General features: G+C 35.2%; 1 long non-coding RNA gene across 2 annotated transcripts in view; it reads left to right on the top strand.

Annotated features, from left to right (window-relative positions):
• Positions 1-5,225: 5,225 nt before the first annotated feature.
• LOC140608036 (uncharacterized) overlaps positions 5,226-18,038 on the top strand; it is a 54,437-nt gene continuing 41,624 nt past the window's right edge. For both annotated transcript variants that reach the window (XR_012009982.1, XR_012009981.1), the window contains exon 1: positions 5,226-5,508. This is a non-coding gene — a long non-coding RNA (uncharacterized lncRNA). The remainder of the gene's footprint in view (positions 5,509-18,038) is intronic.

Here is an 18,038-nt window from a genome sequence, read left to right as displayed (position 1 = left end):
TCACCACTGCTCCAAATCCATTCTTCTATTACAGTAGATTTTTGCTGAGCACATGACTGTTGAGACATTTTCCAATCTCTCTTGCAGTTAGTTATAACATTTTTTTCTTCAGTAGAATGTGAGAATGAGTGAACATCCAACTCACTTGTTAAATGAAATTTATTTGAATGGCCTTTTCTCTCTCCACAGGCCACAGTATAGAAGAGCGTTGACTTTCACTCAACAATACAGAAGAGAATAACACGTTGGCAATGGCAAAGCAGAAATGTGAAATGAAACTGGAACTTGGTTTACTTCCTGGAGCAGAATCATCTGAACCTGCCACTAATCTCCAGACTATGATGAGAGAGAAAATATATATACTCTTTCCATGTATAACACTGTGTTTTTAATTTTGTTTTTTATAATAGCTGACCTTATACAGCAATTAATATGTTAGCAGTTTAATTTTTATACAAATGTAGTTATTTATCTTTTCATATATAAAGAGGCTTCATACTGGGCACCTTTTTTCATGATTTTTATTGGGAAAAAATAACAACAGAGAGCTTTGTCCAAAGATTTGTTTTCTCTCAGTGAGGCAAAAAAATAATAATAATAAAATAAAATAAAAAAATAAAAAAAATAAAAATAATATGCTAATTTTCAATGAAATGTATTAGGCCTAAGTAACATATACAAACACTATTAGAAGAAGAAAAGATAGCAGTTATGTAGAAGTTTTGAAATTCAGAACAACTTTCCTGCCACTGCTACATTCTGTTCTGAGTGATTTGGGATTTGGAGATATCCATAAATACAAATCAATCAATTCCTCTATCTCACTTACTGGATACATCTGTGAGTCCTTAAATATTAAGGCTGTAGCTATGGCCATGTGACTACTTCACTTTTTTTTTTTTTTTTTTAAGTGGAAGAAAAAAACTCTTAAATGACATTATCAACTTTAAGAAATTCAAAATATCTTCATTGAAATAGAAGAATTGAACTCCATTAAAGCAGTTGGTTAGATTTGTTCTGTTCTTTGTTGTGCTTTCATTTTATAAACTCCCCACCAGTTTATCTATTTTCTGAAGCACACTGACAGGTGATACATGCCTCAAAACATACCCCACGTGTTCTTTGGAAGTGGAATTGGTGAATAAGTAAATATATTACTCACTCTTCAGCAGCCAGTGATTAAACTTCCATACCACCATTTATTTCTCTACATGTGGTAATTTACTGAAAGGTCTGGGATGCTATTCAGGTAGTTCCTTCTTCCCCATTTTGGTCCTATATTTCCCAAGGACATTGCACCTATATGTCATACTGACCAAAATTTAGAAAGTGCAGGCAGTGAATGGATTATTATGTGAGACTGGGCCAATTATTAACATAATCCAAACAGCGTTCAATTTTGCCTTACAAACTGACGGGTAAAATGACACTTCCAAAATTTTCATTATTAAAGCTGTGACTTCAAAAACGTTAAAAACTGATGGGGCACCTGGGTGGCTTAGTGGTTGAGCTTCTGCCTTTGGCTTAGGTTGTGATCCCAGGGTCCTGGGATTGAGTCCCACATCGGGCTAACCGCAGGGAGCCTGCTTCTCCCTCTGCCTGTGTCTCTGCCTCTCTCTCTGTGTCTCTCATGAATAAATAAATAAAATATTTAAAAAATTTAAAAATGAATAACAGAGGTTTTTATTTTTACCTACTTCACACTAAACTCAGGATGCTAAGGACCAATGAGTTCTATTTGTTTCTGGGGAACAAATTTCAATTTTTAACCTATTCTCATTAACAGAATTTTGAAATTTGTTTTTAAGCTAATTACTTTTGGAAAAATACAGATCTTTAATTCTATCAAGTGTATGTTGACTCCATTCAACCCTTTTTCTCAATTCAGGATGATATTCATCAATATTACTTTTTCATAGGTGCTTTAAAATGATCATTATTAAAAGTATAAATAGAAGTCAGTTCTCATATAAGAAATGTTATCTGAAGTTGAAAATATAGAGACTAAAGTTGCATGAGTTCAATTTCCTATTGGCTTTCTTTCTCCAGCCTGTCAGAATTTAACCTACAATTTGCACAAAAGACACCAACAATAGCTGGTGAAATATTCGTGCATACCTTACCCTGCCCCTTTAGTTATTTCAACTTGCTTTATTTATTCACTTCAACTTACTGAAAAATATTAGAATCATTTCATATAATCGTGTGAAGTCATCAATTCAAACAGTACCACAAAAATCAGGTATTGTTAGCAAATGGCATTTTAGCAATTCCAATTTCTTAGCTCTTACCTGAAAATGTTTATTTTTTAACACACACACACATTTCTTCTGACTCCCAGAATTGAGATGATTTTTTCATTTGAAATAAATAGCTAATTTATCAAAATGTACATTTGAACAATTTGAAGATAATGAAAAAATACTTTAAAAGATTTCTACATAATTCTCCCACTTGTATGGTATCAGTATTTGATAAATGCAGATAGGCTGTATTATGCATATTTAAATATCAGCTTATGGGGGCACCTGGCTGGCTAAGTCAGTAGAACATGTGACTCCTGATCTCAGGGTTGTGAGTTCGAGCCCCACATTGGGTGTAAAGATTATTTAAAAATCAAATCTTAAAAAAAAAAAAATCTCAACTTACTTCATTAAGTACTCATTTGCTTTGAGAAGCTGGTGTTTTCTTAAATTTTCATCTCTTACCCTCTTTACCCACTAGCTCAACCTCTTAGAGGTTCTTTTTATCCATTGTCAGAATAGTTATCTTATTAACTGCATTTAATGTGCTGTTAAAGCTAACCTCTCATGCAGTAAGATTACATGCAGTAATCTCACAAGGATCCACACTCATGCAAGTACCTCACTAGATTTTTTTTTTTTTCATGAGAAACCTGCTTCTCCTTGACATGGAGACAGCAGGGCTGTATTAGAACATCTTTACTTGTCACTTACTTCATTGCATGCCAAACAGATAGAGCTTTAGGAATTTTTGAGTTGTGGCATCATTTGGTACATCAAAGTAATAAGCTTGGGTTTCATACGGCAAACATCCTGTGATGTACTTCTGTTACGCAAGTCTCTCCACACAGAGTTACCTTAAAGTGGCTCATTATTTAGAGACTGTGTAAGAAAAGTATTTCCTCTGCACAAGGAAAAAAGTCCCTTTCAGAGGAAAAATTGTATAATGCCTCCCAGGTGTGTAAGAAAGGTGAAAAAGTACAGCTCATCTGATGTACTGCTCGTGACTTTGTAGGCTTATTAGTTCCCCGAACGAAGACTCATCTGCCCTGCATTTCCGTGGTTTAATTTAATGGACAGATTCTCCAATAAAAGTAGATGGAAATAAATGCATTAGACAGCTCATGCAAGGAGCAAAAGGAAAAGGATTTAACCATCAGAGTTTTTATATCTTTGAAATGATCTGTTGTTTCAACCAATCTCGATTTCTCTAGCTTATGCTTATTATTCTTTCATCTGATTCGTATTGCCATCTGGTTCATGTGCAAGTGCAAATCATAAGCAAGAAAAAGCAGAGCTAATTTTCTGTGTCAGCTTAACAAACAAAAGCTGTGCGATATGGATTGCTATCATTAAAAGTATCTATCGTGAAATATTGATCTGAAATAGGTTACTTTTCCAATGTTTAGATATGAGATGGTAATTAGGATTACTTGAAAAGGGGCGAGTGTCAATCTAATGTGGGAGGCTGTATTGATTTTGGAAAATGACTTTGTAAAGCAACTAATATTTTCTACATATTTCTTATGAATTAATATTTAGAATTCTTTCATAGCATAGATTTTATTAACTGAAATATAAGAATTAATAAATGACCTGAAGTTTCTCTTGCATGTGGATGGCTTTATATTAATCCCTTTGAATGGCATAAAATGTAAATTCTAGTTTCAGTGGAAATTTGAAAACTAATAGAGAAAATATGATCAAAGGGAGGAAAAGAGGGGTATCTTTCTGATCGTCAGCTCGTTGTTGATATTTTATGTATCAGAAGTAGGTTAAAATCTCCTATTTTATCATTGTTCCTTGTTCAACAACAACAAAAAATGTCTTTTTCTTCCATAAATAAAATTAGGTATAATAAGATAATACTGATGTAAATCATTAAATTGTTAGGAACAATACATTCAATAATGAAATATAAAACATCTGTTCAAAAAAGGCTTTAGTCTCTCACACTGTTAGAATAATTAAGTTTATTTTGCTTCTGTGCATTAAAAGTAATGGACAATTACAAAGGCACTTTATCAAATAGAATTTCTATAACTTACCATAAAGATTTATGTCCATATATAATGTTCGCATACATAAATATTTCCCTTTGGAGTCAAGTAAATCTCACAGATGGAACAATCTACTCTTCCCGGTGTAGAATTATGTGAAGACAATTCTCTATTAGCATTACAGTTATGTTTGCTTACAAGAAGAATGGAAAATTATCTCAAGAGACTTTTGGTTTTTTAGACTTCCTTGGGTATTAATTCCTGTTCTTGGGACGCCTAGGTGGCTCAGCAGTTGAGCGTCTGCCTTTGGCTCAGGGTGTGATCCTGGGATCTGGAATCAAGTCCCACGTCAGACTTCCTCCATGGAGCCTTCTTCTCCCTTTGCCTGTGTCTCTGCCTCTCTCTCTGTGTCTCTCATGAATAAATAGATAAAATCTTAAAAAAAAAAAATTCCTGTTCTTAAGACCTGTATTCCTCAATTACATCCAATCAGGATCTTATGTATTTTTTTAAAGATGCGTTATTTATTTATTTATTTATTTATTTATTTATTTATTTATGAGCGATAGAGATAGAGAGAGAGACAGAGACATAAGCAGAGGAAGAAACAGGCTCCCCACAGGGAACCCAATGTGGGACTCCATCCTGGGAATCCAGGATCATGCCCTGAGCCAAAGGCAGACGCTAAACCACTGAGCCACCCATGAGTTCCAGAGGATCTTATGTATTAAAAACACTTCAAGTCATTCAAAATAGTATTTATTTCAGTCATTTAAGATCCAAAACATATTATGGTTTTGGATAGGAACCAACACAAGAGCAATGACCCATGCTCTTATGTAATCCATTCTTTCTGAGTGCAATCAGGATTTAAGACTCTTTTTTAAGGAACAGAATATGGCAGAAATGATGAGATTCCAAGATTAGGTCATAAAAAGCTTCTGGCTTTTCTATTGGTTACAGTTTCTTAGTCTCTCTTGGATCACTAACCCTGGGAGAAGGCAGCTGCCTTGTCTGGAGGCAACTCTACAGAGAGAAGCCATGTTCAGACAATAACTACAAGAGCCTTAAGAGGAAGCTTCAGCCACTCCCAACACTTTTGACTTCAACCTCGTAAGACTCTAAGCCAAAAGCTCACACTGGACCATGGCCAGAATCCTGACCAGCAAAGACAAAAACTGTGAAATAATAAAACGTTCATTGCTTAGCAGCTATACTTGGAGGAAATTGCTATATGATGATATATAACTAATACAGATGTTCTAGTAAGTTTGTACATTTTTCTCTTGCTTCTGTGTAGACTCAGAGCTAACTTTTCATGGCTTATTTATCTGGAAATAAGCCACTTTGCATGTGGATGATATTATATACCTGAATCATGATATTTACAAAGGTAAATTCTTAAGCCGAATTAGCTACTTTCTTTTATCTGAACCCTACTGGATTTATGAAAACTAGAACAATACAACTGGGCATAACGCAATATAAATCATTTAGAAAAGCAATTACTATGAGACAACTAGAGAATATTCTTTCTGTGAAGCAAGGAGGGAAGAAGAAACCTACACTAATGCCACAGACTTTGTTTCAGAATAACTCAAATAGATTCTAAAATATGTTCTTATGTGTTTTATGTATGATGTAATGATCTCACTTATTCAGTGTTTCCTTCAGTTAGGAGTTTTTGTGCTTTACTTAAAGTTCTCTATTGCTTTAGGTCTACAACTTAAGACACCTAAATTATGTAATTTAAATGCCCTTGTATATGATCATTCTTGAATGATCATTTTAAAATGAAAAATCATGGGATCCCTGGGTGGCACAGCAGTTTGGCTCCTGCCTTTGGCCCGGAGCGCGATCCTGGAGACCCGGGATCGAATCCCACGTTGGGCTCCCTGCATGGAGCCTACTTCTCCCTCTGCCTGTGTCTCTGCCTCTCTGTCTCTCTCTGTGTGACTATCATGAAGAAATAAATAAAATCTTTTTAAAAAATAAAATAAAATAAAATGAAAAATCATCTGAGAAAAAGTTAATAATAACTCATTTTATTTGAAAATATGCAAAAATAAAAGTAAGACATACCAAAAAATCCACCTTGCTTTGCAGAGTAGATAAAATGCTCATGTGGATTAGCTAAGAGAGAAGGTCATTTGTCTATTAGTATACTAGATGTGGCAATTTTTTATTTGTAAGACAGAAATGACAACTCTTTACAAAATCTGCACTAAGATAACACACTAATGAAGGAAATGTATTGAGTTTAATGATGAAGCATGACCTTTATGAGCTTAACGGACAAAGCTGAACCCTGACATTAAGCTCCAAACCACTTGAATGTGTAAAACATGGTGTTCATATCTAATTTTGAATGAAATTTGGACTGCCCACAAATGCCTTACACTACTTCCTGAGCCTTTTCATCAACAGCTTGCTAGATTGCATCCAGTTCACCATCTGGAAGTGTCACTTGCTACAAAATAAACCTGCTCCCTGGATGACAGCAGGATACCTAAGCATCTGCTGTTTAATAAGCTACAGCAGAACATCCACCACCAGCACAGGAAGGGGCAATATTTCAAGGAAATGATGGAATCATCTAATATTAGCCCTTGAATGTGCCTTAGGGAATTATCTCATTTATCATTTTTAAGGTGTGTTCCATAAGGTACTAGAACTGTGGGATGATGAGAGGGATCCCATGTTTAAAAAAATAATAAAAAATCCTTGAACCCCAATTAAGTTTAGAAAATTGTGTGCTAATGACGAGAAGTCAGAAATGATAATAATTGATAATGTTTTAACTTAATAGTCTTAATGAGGAAATAAGACATGCAAATAAATAGATAAAGAAATAAGGCATGACATAGAAAACAAAATAACAAAAAAGTAGACCGTCAAGTAGAGGATGAAGCAAATGCAACAGAGTCTGGAAAACTGCCTGTGTAGAGTAACATGCACCAAGAAAGGAACATTATATTTTTTGTTAGTTCTTTAATATCTATTTCATCTTTGATAATTCTGCTGTTTTTTGTTTTATGATAGAAGATGACTGCTACTTCTTTTCTACCTTCCTATATTCTTTTCCTCCTTAATTTGCCTCTCAGATAAAAGGTCAACTTTAGACAGATGTTGGATTGAGTCCTAGATCTAGGTCTCATGATCTGGGAAAATTCTGATCAGGCTGACATTTTTAAATTTTCAACCATAAGCCTGATTCCCTAAGTTGTAAAATGGATCTGATTTTCCAATTCAGAGGTACTAGTCATATTTTTTGTTGCCTTTTCTTAAATTATGAGGTATTTCAAGCATACATAAAAGCAAAGGAGGACACATCATGAATACTTTCATGCCTACTACATGATCTAATATTCTACCATTTTGCCATGTTTAATTCAGATTTCTCCTTAAGAAATAAAACACTAACGTAATTTAAGTCCCATTTGTGCTTTTTCCTGATTCCATTTTTCTTTCCTTTCCAAAGAACACAGGGATAGAGTTTATGACCTTGTTTATGTTCAAATTAATACAAAATAACCACAGTCTTGTTGACTCCTTTCCCAAATTTCCCATCTCCTAGGATTCCATTTCCTTGGTTAGTCAGGTGCAAAAGAAATTCCTCTCTGACTCATGCAGAGCAGTTTAGTTTATACTGTTGCTTTTTCCTCACAATCTGAGCTTGAAATCTCTACTTTCCCTATATAGTTTCAGCAGTGTGATTTGTTCAGCAATGATTATTATATTTCAAGGAGGGATTCTGATGCCATGTTTTCAGCTAATACATTTGTGCAGCTCACTATAGTACTATGAGTATCTTCCTATTCCTAAAAAGTGTCAGCTCAGGATTCTCAAAGAGAAAAAGAAAGGTGCAAATTTGTGCCTATTGAAAGAAAGCAAGTGCCAACAGAGACTCAACAGAGAATGGGTTAGGGAAGCAAGAGTTCCATAAAAAATAGTCTATGGAGGGACTCAACTTTAAGCTATTGCAGACTCACAGAAAGAATTGTTTTCAATGGACGTATATATAAGGATGATTTCTGCCTTTGCCTAAAGTTCCCGTTTGGATGGCTGGAGGCAGAAACGTTGCTAATCTCAGACTACCTAACAGTCAGCCAGGTGACTGGTCTTGAAGACGATGAAACTGCATAGAAGTACTGCACATCTCCTAGGAGATGAAACCTCCACGGCTTTATAATAAGAAAGAAATGAAGAGCATTGCAATGTACCGAGGACAACAGTTAGAGGGAAATTTTCACTAATGAGAAATTGATTTAAAAAAGCAGCAGAGAGCCAGTTAAACAGGTGGGCTGAGCACATGCTTTTATTTCCATGTTCCCTGGAAACTCTGGCAATATAACAATGAAAGATTTTTAAAAATCATAAACACATACGCCCCAAGAAAAGAGAGTTAAGAAGATAATAGGACATATTTGTCAACAGAGGTTTTGAACCTAAAATGTGGGTAAAGCTCAGCAGAAATGAGAAAACTAATACCAAAGCTTTCAGGAAGATAGTCAAGATGTGGCTTAGTTAGGGAAAATCTCTGGAATGGGAGTGGGTTATAACAAAGAGGTGCTGCTGTGGTTGAAAGTCAGACTACTGTTTGAAAGGTTATCTTAAAAGATCTTATCCAAGATCCTCTCATGCATCCTGCAGAGTCAGACAACACTGATGAGAACTCTCTACATTTCCTCTCTGGAGATACTGAGACAGAGCAGTACACCCAGAAACAGCAGGGCTTAGTGGAAGTCTACTTACCTAACAGGGTACTTTGCACCACTTTCTTGACCTTGCTTCCGTACTGGAAGCAGTCATTTTGAGACTGGATAATTTCTCTGTGAAAAATGAAAAGCTGGAAAGAGGAAAGATCTACACACAGTCAAATAGGCTGATGGACCTTTGCCTGATCATTAGAGGGTAATGATCATCCATTAATGAACTCCAATGCATGGGATTATTTGTGCTTCAGTCTTAAATAGGAACTGAGAGCCAAGGAATGTGAAACATTTGTGAAGAACTGTTGATTTGAGAAATGGAGACCGGCACCAATGAAATGCCCAAAATGAGAGTCATGCAGCAGGTACATAATGGAAATGACTCATTGGAGCAGGCAGATTCCAGTGAAACTTTCTCTAAGAAAAAAAAAAAAAAAAAAAAGAATAGAAATTTTGATGTGTTTGGCTGTATTAAAGGAGATATTTATTTGTATGGGAGAGTTTGGGGATGAATTAAGGAAAAGTATAAAAAATCCTCACCAATAAAAAATAACTATACTATTAATTATGAAGAGAAAAATTATACAAGAAAGGAAATATAATACTAATTAATAACATAATACTAATAAATAGTAGTCAACAATTAAAGGATAATGCTAATGGCCATCATGGAAAATAATATAACCAAAATTTTTGTTATAGTTAGATTGAGAAGATGAGGTTTCTGGTGGCTGTTTGAATTTAAAAGAGATAAACTCCCTAACATCTGTAGATAGAATTTAATAGATAATAATATATAAAAATTATCTTAAAGTATTAGGTAAATAGTATCTAAGACTTAAAAAATAAGAAATATGGATAAAATCATAGAACAAACAGTAAATATGAAATTTGCTACCTCTGGGGAATAGCCATGACAGATTAGTGTGAACCACAAATTTATTTTTTATAACAGTTTTCATAGATCTCTGTTATTAAGCCTATGGATATTTACTACTTTGATAAAAAAAAACATTTTTATAAAAAAGGAAAAAGAAAATACAAGGGCGGGATCCCTGGGTGGCACAGCGGTTTGGCGCCTGCCTTTGGCCCGGGGCGTGATCCTGGAGACCCAGAATAGAGTCCCACATCAGGCTCCCTCCATGGAGCCTGCTTCTCCCTCTGCCTATGTCTCTGCCTCTCTCTCTCTCTCTCTCTCTCTCTGTGACTATCATAAATAAATAAAAAAATTTAATAAAAAAAAAAAAAGAAAATACAAGGGCTGTGCAGAGTGCTCTTTGGTAGAAGAATCATACACCAGGAAAAGTAAGATGTTTCTGCAGCTTCGCAGTGTATAAAATGAGGATTATAAGACTACTACTGAAGATTGTAGGTATTTTTCAAGCTACTCAGGAAAATACAGATTTTTGAAATTATTATTATAGAAAGGATGGAGAGGAGGGGCCAAGAGAGATGATAAGGTTCTCATGGACAAGAAATACCAACCTAAACTGTAACACTAGACATTTGATCAGTGTTGTTGTGGCATAGCAGAGAACTGCTGGCATTGCTGTCCATACACTTTGCTTCAGTTGAACTTTGGGATTGGAGATTGGGATATGGATTGTGAATGCTGATGCTTATCTGACTTGCCTCATGCCTGGGCACTTGTTTTTGGTGATAAAGGGAAATTGAGCAACAGTAAGTAGTAGGTACTCAGCTTCAAAGAAACCATATTGCCAAAGTAAAACAGCATGAGACACTAAGTAGCCAAACAAAGTGTTACTGTTCTTTGATATGAAAAACCAAGTGAATCATTTGTTCTTAGTCACACTAGCATGGATGCTCTAACAATTCTTTTTTTAAGAGTTCATGGTAACTAATATGAAACCTCTATTGCAGATTATTTGAAACAGTCTTGCAAGGGCCCAAATAGCTGTCATTCCAAAGTGTGGCTTCTTTCTTTCACAACTCAATATTTTACATGTTTATAAAGTGCAAAGATTAAAAGTATTCCTTTTCAGATACGTAAATAGCCAGATGGAATGGATACAGTCTACGGACAATGTTTAATTTTCAAATATTGAGGGGGGGAACCACCTTAGTGTACCTTTTTCTGAAAAGGTACATATTTTAGTAAATGTGCTCAACTTTCCAAGAGTATCTTCAAATATGGTATTATTTGAAGAGTTAAGCTAAGACCTCTCAAATTCAGTATCCTACAGGGTGCAAGAGTAGCATTCAGAATCATAATGCCACTTATCAATTGATAACTCTAATGGAAATTCATTATTCTTTAATAAATTAAAACTTAATTCCTAAAGGTTGTCAATATGAAGAGCAGTGGTTGAATGTCATACTCCTGACTCTTGTCACCTGTATTCTTTTGACAAGCTTTCACTAATTTTTCTAACAACACTAGAATGACCCCACTGAGTTATGGGTCCTAAATCCTTGAAACACTGGTGAGATCTAACTAGAGCTTTTAATCATGATTTTACGGTCATGTTTTTGTGAAGCCAATACATCATCTAGTTATACACAATCCTTTTTTGAATAATGTACTCTGTTTAAGACAGAACTTTTTAATGAATCAAAAATAAATAATGTTATCTTTTCAAATTCCTATTGTCCCTCTTAAATGTCACAATTGCAATTTGAGCTTATACCTAGTTCAATTTCAGGGTAAAAGAGATTTTTGTGAATCACCTCAGACAATTGACAATCATCAGAGCAATGTGACCACGTTTCTACTATGTGTATATGTGTAAACCTCATTATATAAGTATCCTTAATCCTCAATATATGATTTCCAATAGTATGAAACAGTAGCATGATTCTGTCTGCACTTCTTATTTGGCTAAATTCTTGTTTTGTTTTGTTTTTTAATTATAATTGATTTAAATATTGTTGAAAATTAAATAGCCTTCTCTCAATTCTGCCAAATCCTTTTTTTTGAGATAGCTGTTGGCATCTGTGTCATAGTTCTTCATCATGTATGAATCCATTCCCTGTGAAGTCCAGATTTTGAAAAGATTTATTCTATACTGAGAAATTTGGCAATTTCTACCAACTTTGATTACATTGCCTGGTGTGTGACAGGCAATTTTCTGTGTATGATTTTTTCCCCCAATGCTGGATTATAGTGCTATCATTTTAAAGACATCTTAAGGGATGTTTAGGGATCTGAATTTAGTTTAAAATTCAACCCTCTGTTGTGTTGTACAGGCAAATAAACAACTAAGTTGACCCCCCCCCCCAAAAAAAAAAGAGATGAAATCTATTGCTAGGTTTGCACCTGGATAGATAGTTAAACTGCTAGTAAATCCCAACCTCTGAATCTGTATCTGGCATATTTCTCGATTACAAGTTACATACAAATGCCAGAAATTACAGTTTAGAATGTGAGGGTGGGGGTGGTGAAATGGTTTTAACAGCAATGCTTAGATGTAAGAAGGGGCAATTAACACAAATAGTCTTGCGCTACTAGGTATTATAACTTCACTGGCAATTCAAGAAAAACTATGTAGGAATTGTTTAAAGGGCTAGTCTATTTTGGAGTGAATACTGATTGAAGATCCATTTGCATATCAAGGATAAGAAACTTTTTGTGTTGTGCTGGTGTTTTTGAGGGGTGTTATTGTGATAAAATTTGAGCAGCAGGAAGGCCTCTAAAAATCCAGGATACCCCTTAGAACTTATGTTCTACCCTTTAGAACATAAATACCACACAAGTTTTTTTTTTTACTGTAACTAAATGCATTTATATTTTATTACCTATGTCAGATCTTAAAAAGTGAGTTCTTTTAAATTATACGGCTTTTATATTTTTGTTTCGTTTCTCTTTTTTTTGTATTTTTTTTTTAATTGGAGTTCGATACCACACAAGTTTTAAGTTAATTCATCTTTCTCTTAAAACCCACTACTTCTCTTCATAGCTTGACTTCATTAGACTGGGATCATCTTTATCTTTCCACCTTAAAGTATACACAAACCTGTTTAGAATCTCTATTTTTTTCCAGCTTTATTGAGATATGATTGACATAAACATTGTGAGAGTTTCAGGTGCACAATGTAATGATTTGATACAGTTATATATTGTGAGCTAATTACCACAGCAATAGAGTTAGTTCATAGGTCCATCACCTCACTTAATTAACATGTTTTTTTTTTTTTTTTTGGTAAGTACATTTAAGATCTACTCCTTTAGCAACTTTGAAGTATACAATGTACTATTGTTAAGTATAATCATCATGCTGAACGTTAGATCCCCAGAATTTAATCATCTTTCAACTAGAAGTTGACCCACTTTGACCCACACCTCCCAATTTCCCCAATACCCCAGCTCCTGGCAACCACCATACTACTCTGTTTCTGTGAGTTCAGTTCTTTAGATCCCCCATATAAGTGAGTATCATATAGTATCTGACTTTCTCTGTCAGGCTGATTTCACCTAAGACAATACCCTTAAGGTCCCTCCATGTCTTCACAAATGTCAGGATTTCCCTCTTTCCCCTTGCTAAACAATATTCCATGTTACATATACTTCATATCTTCTTATGCATTCATCCATTGACGGCCGCTCCTGTTGTTTTCATAGCTTGGCCCTTGTGAATAATGCTGCAGATGAACATGACAGTGCAGGTATCTATGAAAGATCCTGGTTTCCTTTCCTTTAGATATATACCCAGAAGTGAGGCTGCTGGATCATATGGTAGATCTTGTTTTATTTTTTTCACGGATTTTCATACTATTTTCTATAATGGCTGCCCATTCTCACCAACAGCGCACTAGGATTCCCTACTTTCCACATCTTCACCAACACTTGTTGTCTTCTGTCTTTTTGGTCAGAAGTCCAAAGCTGTTTCACTGGGTAAGAATCTAGGTACCAGCAGGGCTGTGTACCCTCTAGAGGGTTTAAGGGAGAAAATGTTTCCTTGCCTTTTCCAGCTTCTAGGGTAGTACTCCTTGACTCATGCCTCTTTCGCCATCTTTCAATTCAGCAGCATAACATCTTCCAGTATCTATTTTGTCTTCACATCCCATTTTCTCATTCTTCTCTCCCTCTGCCTCTTTTTTATGTAGATGCAAGTGATTACACTTAAATCTCATCCAAATAAGCCAGGATAGTCTCCCCATTTCAAGATCCTGTCAAGATGTTTTTTTCCAAATAAGGTAATATTTACAGGTTCTGAGGATTATGACAATATATTTGGGGACCATTATTCAGCCTACTACAGTAGGTGTCAAATGAAACTTTTACTGATTCTGATTTATTTATTTGTAGTTACTAGTATTGATTCTGTTTCCCTGGAATTGTGCAAAGCAGATGGATCAGTCTATCTATCTATCTATCTATCTATCTATCTATCTATCTATCTATCTATCTATCATCTATCTATCGTTTATCTATATCTATCTCATATATCTCTAATATACTTTAAAAATATATGATACAAGTTAAGATGATATAATTGATTATACAAAATTCTATCTTATGTGTCCTATGAGAATTTCCCCCAAGTGTCTTGATAGTGAAAGATCTGACGATGAAACTCACTCTACGTACTTTGTAATTCTTATTTTCCCAGGAAACTCTTTAAAGGCAGAAACTATGCTCATGATATTTTTCTAAACCTCCTATGTAATACCGAGCAAATATAATTATAGATTATCAATATTTTAAAATTGATTAGACCAAGTGAATTTAATTCGATGAATTCCAGTTTCAGAACTTTATAGAATAAAGTTGTTCCATGGCTTGATGGAAAAAAATTCCTTTTCCCTAGAATAGATTCATGAGGATGCCATAAATATTTTATTGTTGCTGTTTATCTGTTAATCTGCTTTTTCTCCACTGGAAGGAGGCCAGGAAGGCTGTATTTTGAAAAACATTAATAGAAGAGAGACTGAGTGTCCCAGTGAAGAGATTGCTTTAACAGGGTACAATTCCTACGCACATTGTCTTGTGAGAAAAGTCATTGTCTACACTGAAGGTGATATCTGCACCTTAGCTCATTCAGGACCACCAAGATGCACAGCTCAGAGGGTATGATTTCCAGTTGTATTCCTTTTTCCATGTCAGTGGTGCTCCCCTAGAGTTGTGTGGTACATCTGTATACAATGAGTTCACAAAATAGACTCGGCTGGAAATTCATTTAATCTCTCTCTTTGTTCTGAAGAAACATTTGATACTACTTTATATGAAGCAAAGAGGGATAATCTGTATTATGGGAAAGTATTGTAAGGAAAGCCAGGATGATCTAACAATTCTTCCTATTGAAGGCTATTAATAATGTTCCACAAATATCAAATAGCAGGCCTTAAAGGAATAAGGAATAAGAAGGAATAAACAGGAACTTTTCTGCTTGTAGAAAATTGGTCCTGATATTATTGTATGCTATTCATTATTAGGCATCCTCAGCATTTCTCTAAGACCTATATCATATGCCAGACACAATGGTGAAATCGATACATTAATATTTGCAGAAAGGTATATAAAACCTGGTTTTCGGGGATCCCTGGGTGGCGCAGCGGTTTGGCGCCTGCCTTTGGCCCAGGGCGCGATCCTGGAGACCCGGGATCGAATCCCACGTCAGGCTCCCGGTGCATGGAGCCTGCTTCTCCCTCTGCCTGTGTCTCTGCCTCTCTCTCTCTCTCTCTCTCTCTCTGTGACTATCATAAATAAATAAAAATTAAAACAAAACAAAACAAAACAAAAAAAACCTGGTTTTCAGGTAAGTTATTGAAAGACCACTTCATATAGACTATGCCACTTATAATATAGTCTAATCAAGAAAACACTTTGGCATTTTAATTTTTTTCCATCTCTTGAATCTAAATAAGATTGTTATATGCACTATTCAACAAATATTTACTGAGTACTTAGCAAGTTCCCATGTCACTTTTCCCCAAATAAAACACTAGTTCATTCTTTAATTCAAGTAACATTATGAAGTGGATTCTTTTATATTTTAATAACATTAGTAGCTTGTGTTTGTCATTAGTGTAGTTGTCTGATGTCTTTGAATGTTAAAATGGCACTGGCTTTAGACAGTTCCTCAGGGCAGGGACTGTGTCTGCTTAAATTGCTTTGTGCAGAACACAGGTGGCTGAGTAATAAACACTTTTTGCTGATGCAATGTCTTGTGTTGAAGACAAAGCCTCTGATTACTTAGTGTTTTGAAATTAGTTTTTAAAGATGCATCAGGAATCCAATTAGTGTATAATGTGTGCCTGACACTGAAATGGCTTTGGAACAGATTAACAAGACCACACCACCCTCATCACAAAAGTTTATATTTTAAAACCAATACTACGGGAGGAAACAAATGTGGACATTGAATAAGTAGATATTATTTTTAAAAACCTTAATAGAATGCCTAACTTTGTACAAAACAAACATGTGTATTTGTGTGTACATGTGTGTGCATTTTTCTTCATCTCTCCATTATGAGTGTTAGAAGTAGATCAATGACACTGTTACAAGAATGATCAGAAATGAAGTGGCATTAGTTTGGCAAAGAATTCTTGTTTGATTCTGATGTGTTCAATACAATTTTTTTTTCTCTCATTTGGTGTAATGTTCTGTTTAGAAGGATAAAAGTATTCTTTTGGGGACATCTGCAACTCCAGGCCCCCTTTCTCATCTCTTGAGAGGTCTTTGGGGTCCAGATAAGATATGATGGGCACAGTTCATCCTTGACCTTTAACTGCTACGGGTACTCTGGCCTAATCTTTTCTTACTTCTGGTCTAGCCTTTTCCCGTAGCTTCCATATGGATCATAGGCTCCTGTTCTTCTTGCGGTTAATATTGTTTTTCCAATCCACTCTCCCTCAATGGTGCCAAAGTAATCATTCTACAGATTAAGTGATCATATTGCACAACTGTCTAAAATCATTTAGACAGACAAACAATGGTTTGTCTTTTTCTAACTGGCAACTCTGTAAAGGCACATACATTTCTCACATTTCCAACCCAAGTCTGAAGTATAGTAACACTCAATACTTGTTCATTCATCCCCTGACTGATTGACCTGATAACCATCTTGGTCTTTCACTTTGACTCGGTCTTATCCCAGATTTTCATTTAATTTTTCTGCTTATTTAAATGCTTGTTTTACCCTTACCATAGTGATTCTCATTTTCATTCTTTTTTCCCTCTTGCTCAGCATCACCAAATTTACTCAAGCTCATCAATTTATAGGTTTTTGGCCATGCAAGTTACCTGGTTACCCTAACCGTGTACCAGATTTGACTCAGTACATTTTTTCCCTTGCGTTCATTTTCTTGTCACTTCTATGACAAATTACACATACTTAGTGGCTTAAAATAGTACAAATATATTGTATCAGTTCTGGAGGCTAGAAGTTCAAAATAAGCCCTACAGGGGCATCAAGGTATTGGCAGTGCTTATTCCTGCTGGAGCCTCCATGAGAGAACCTGTCCTTAGTTCTTCCTGATTTTAGAGGTTGCTGACATTCTTTGGCTCATGGCTGCTTCACTAATGTCTGCTTCTGTCTTCACATTGCCTTCTTTCTATAGTCAAATCTTCCTCTGCCTCCTTCTTGTGCAGACCCTTGTGATTACACAGGGCCCATTAGGATAATCAAGAATAACCTCTCTCCCCATCTCGATATCCTAAAATTAATCACATTTACCTGTCCCTTTTACTATGTAAGGTAATCTATGCACAGATTCCAGGGATTTAGACGTTGCCATCATTGGAGGAGTCATTTCAGCATTCTTTATTGCCTTTCTCAAAACAGATTTGGAAGCCGCCAGAGGTGCCAAAAATGATTCCTTTATGTCCTCCTATATGACATATTTCCATTTGGTTCCTTTGCTGATTTATTCATATTTTTAAAGATAGTATGGTCATCATACGAATTTCAAGAAACACAGAAGATCATAATATATAAAATGTTTTTCTGGCTCCTGTTTCTCGGCAATAACCAATATTAAAAGTTTGGTGTGGATTATTCCATTCCTGAGTAAATGTACACACAGAGAAAGGAAGAAAAATGAATGCACATCCTATGTAGTCTACATATTTACAACTTCAGATGACTGATAAAAGATCAGATATTATTCTACATCTTGCT

The sequence above is a fragment of the Canis lupus genome, chromosome 17 (genome assembly GCF_048164855.1).
Source record: "Canis lupus baileyi chromosome 17, mCanLup2.hap1, whole genome shotgun sequence".
In the NCBI taxonomy this organism is placed as follows: Eukaryota; Metazoa; Chordata; class Mammalia; order Carnivora; family Canidae; genus Canis; species Canis lupus.
The sequence above is the reverse complement of the archived record's forward strand: the minus strand, read 5'-3'. Positions and strand labels throughout refer to the sequence as shown.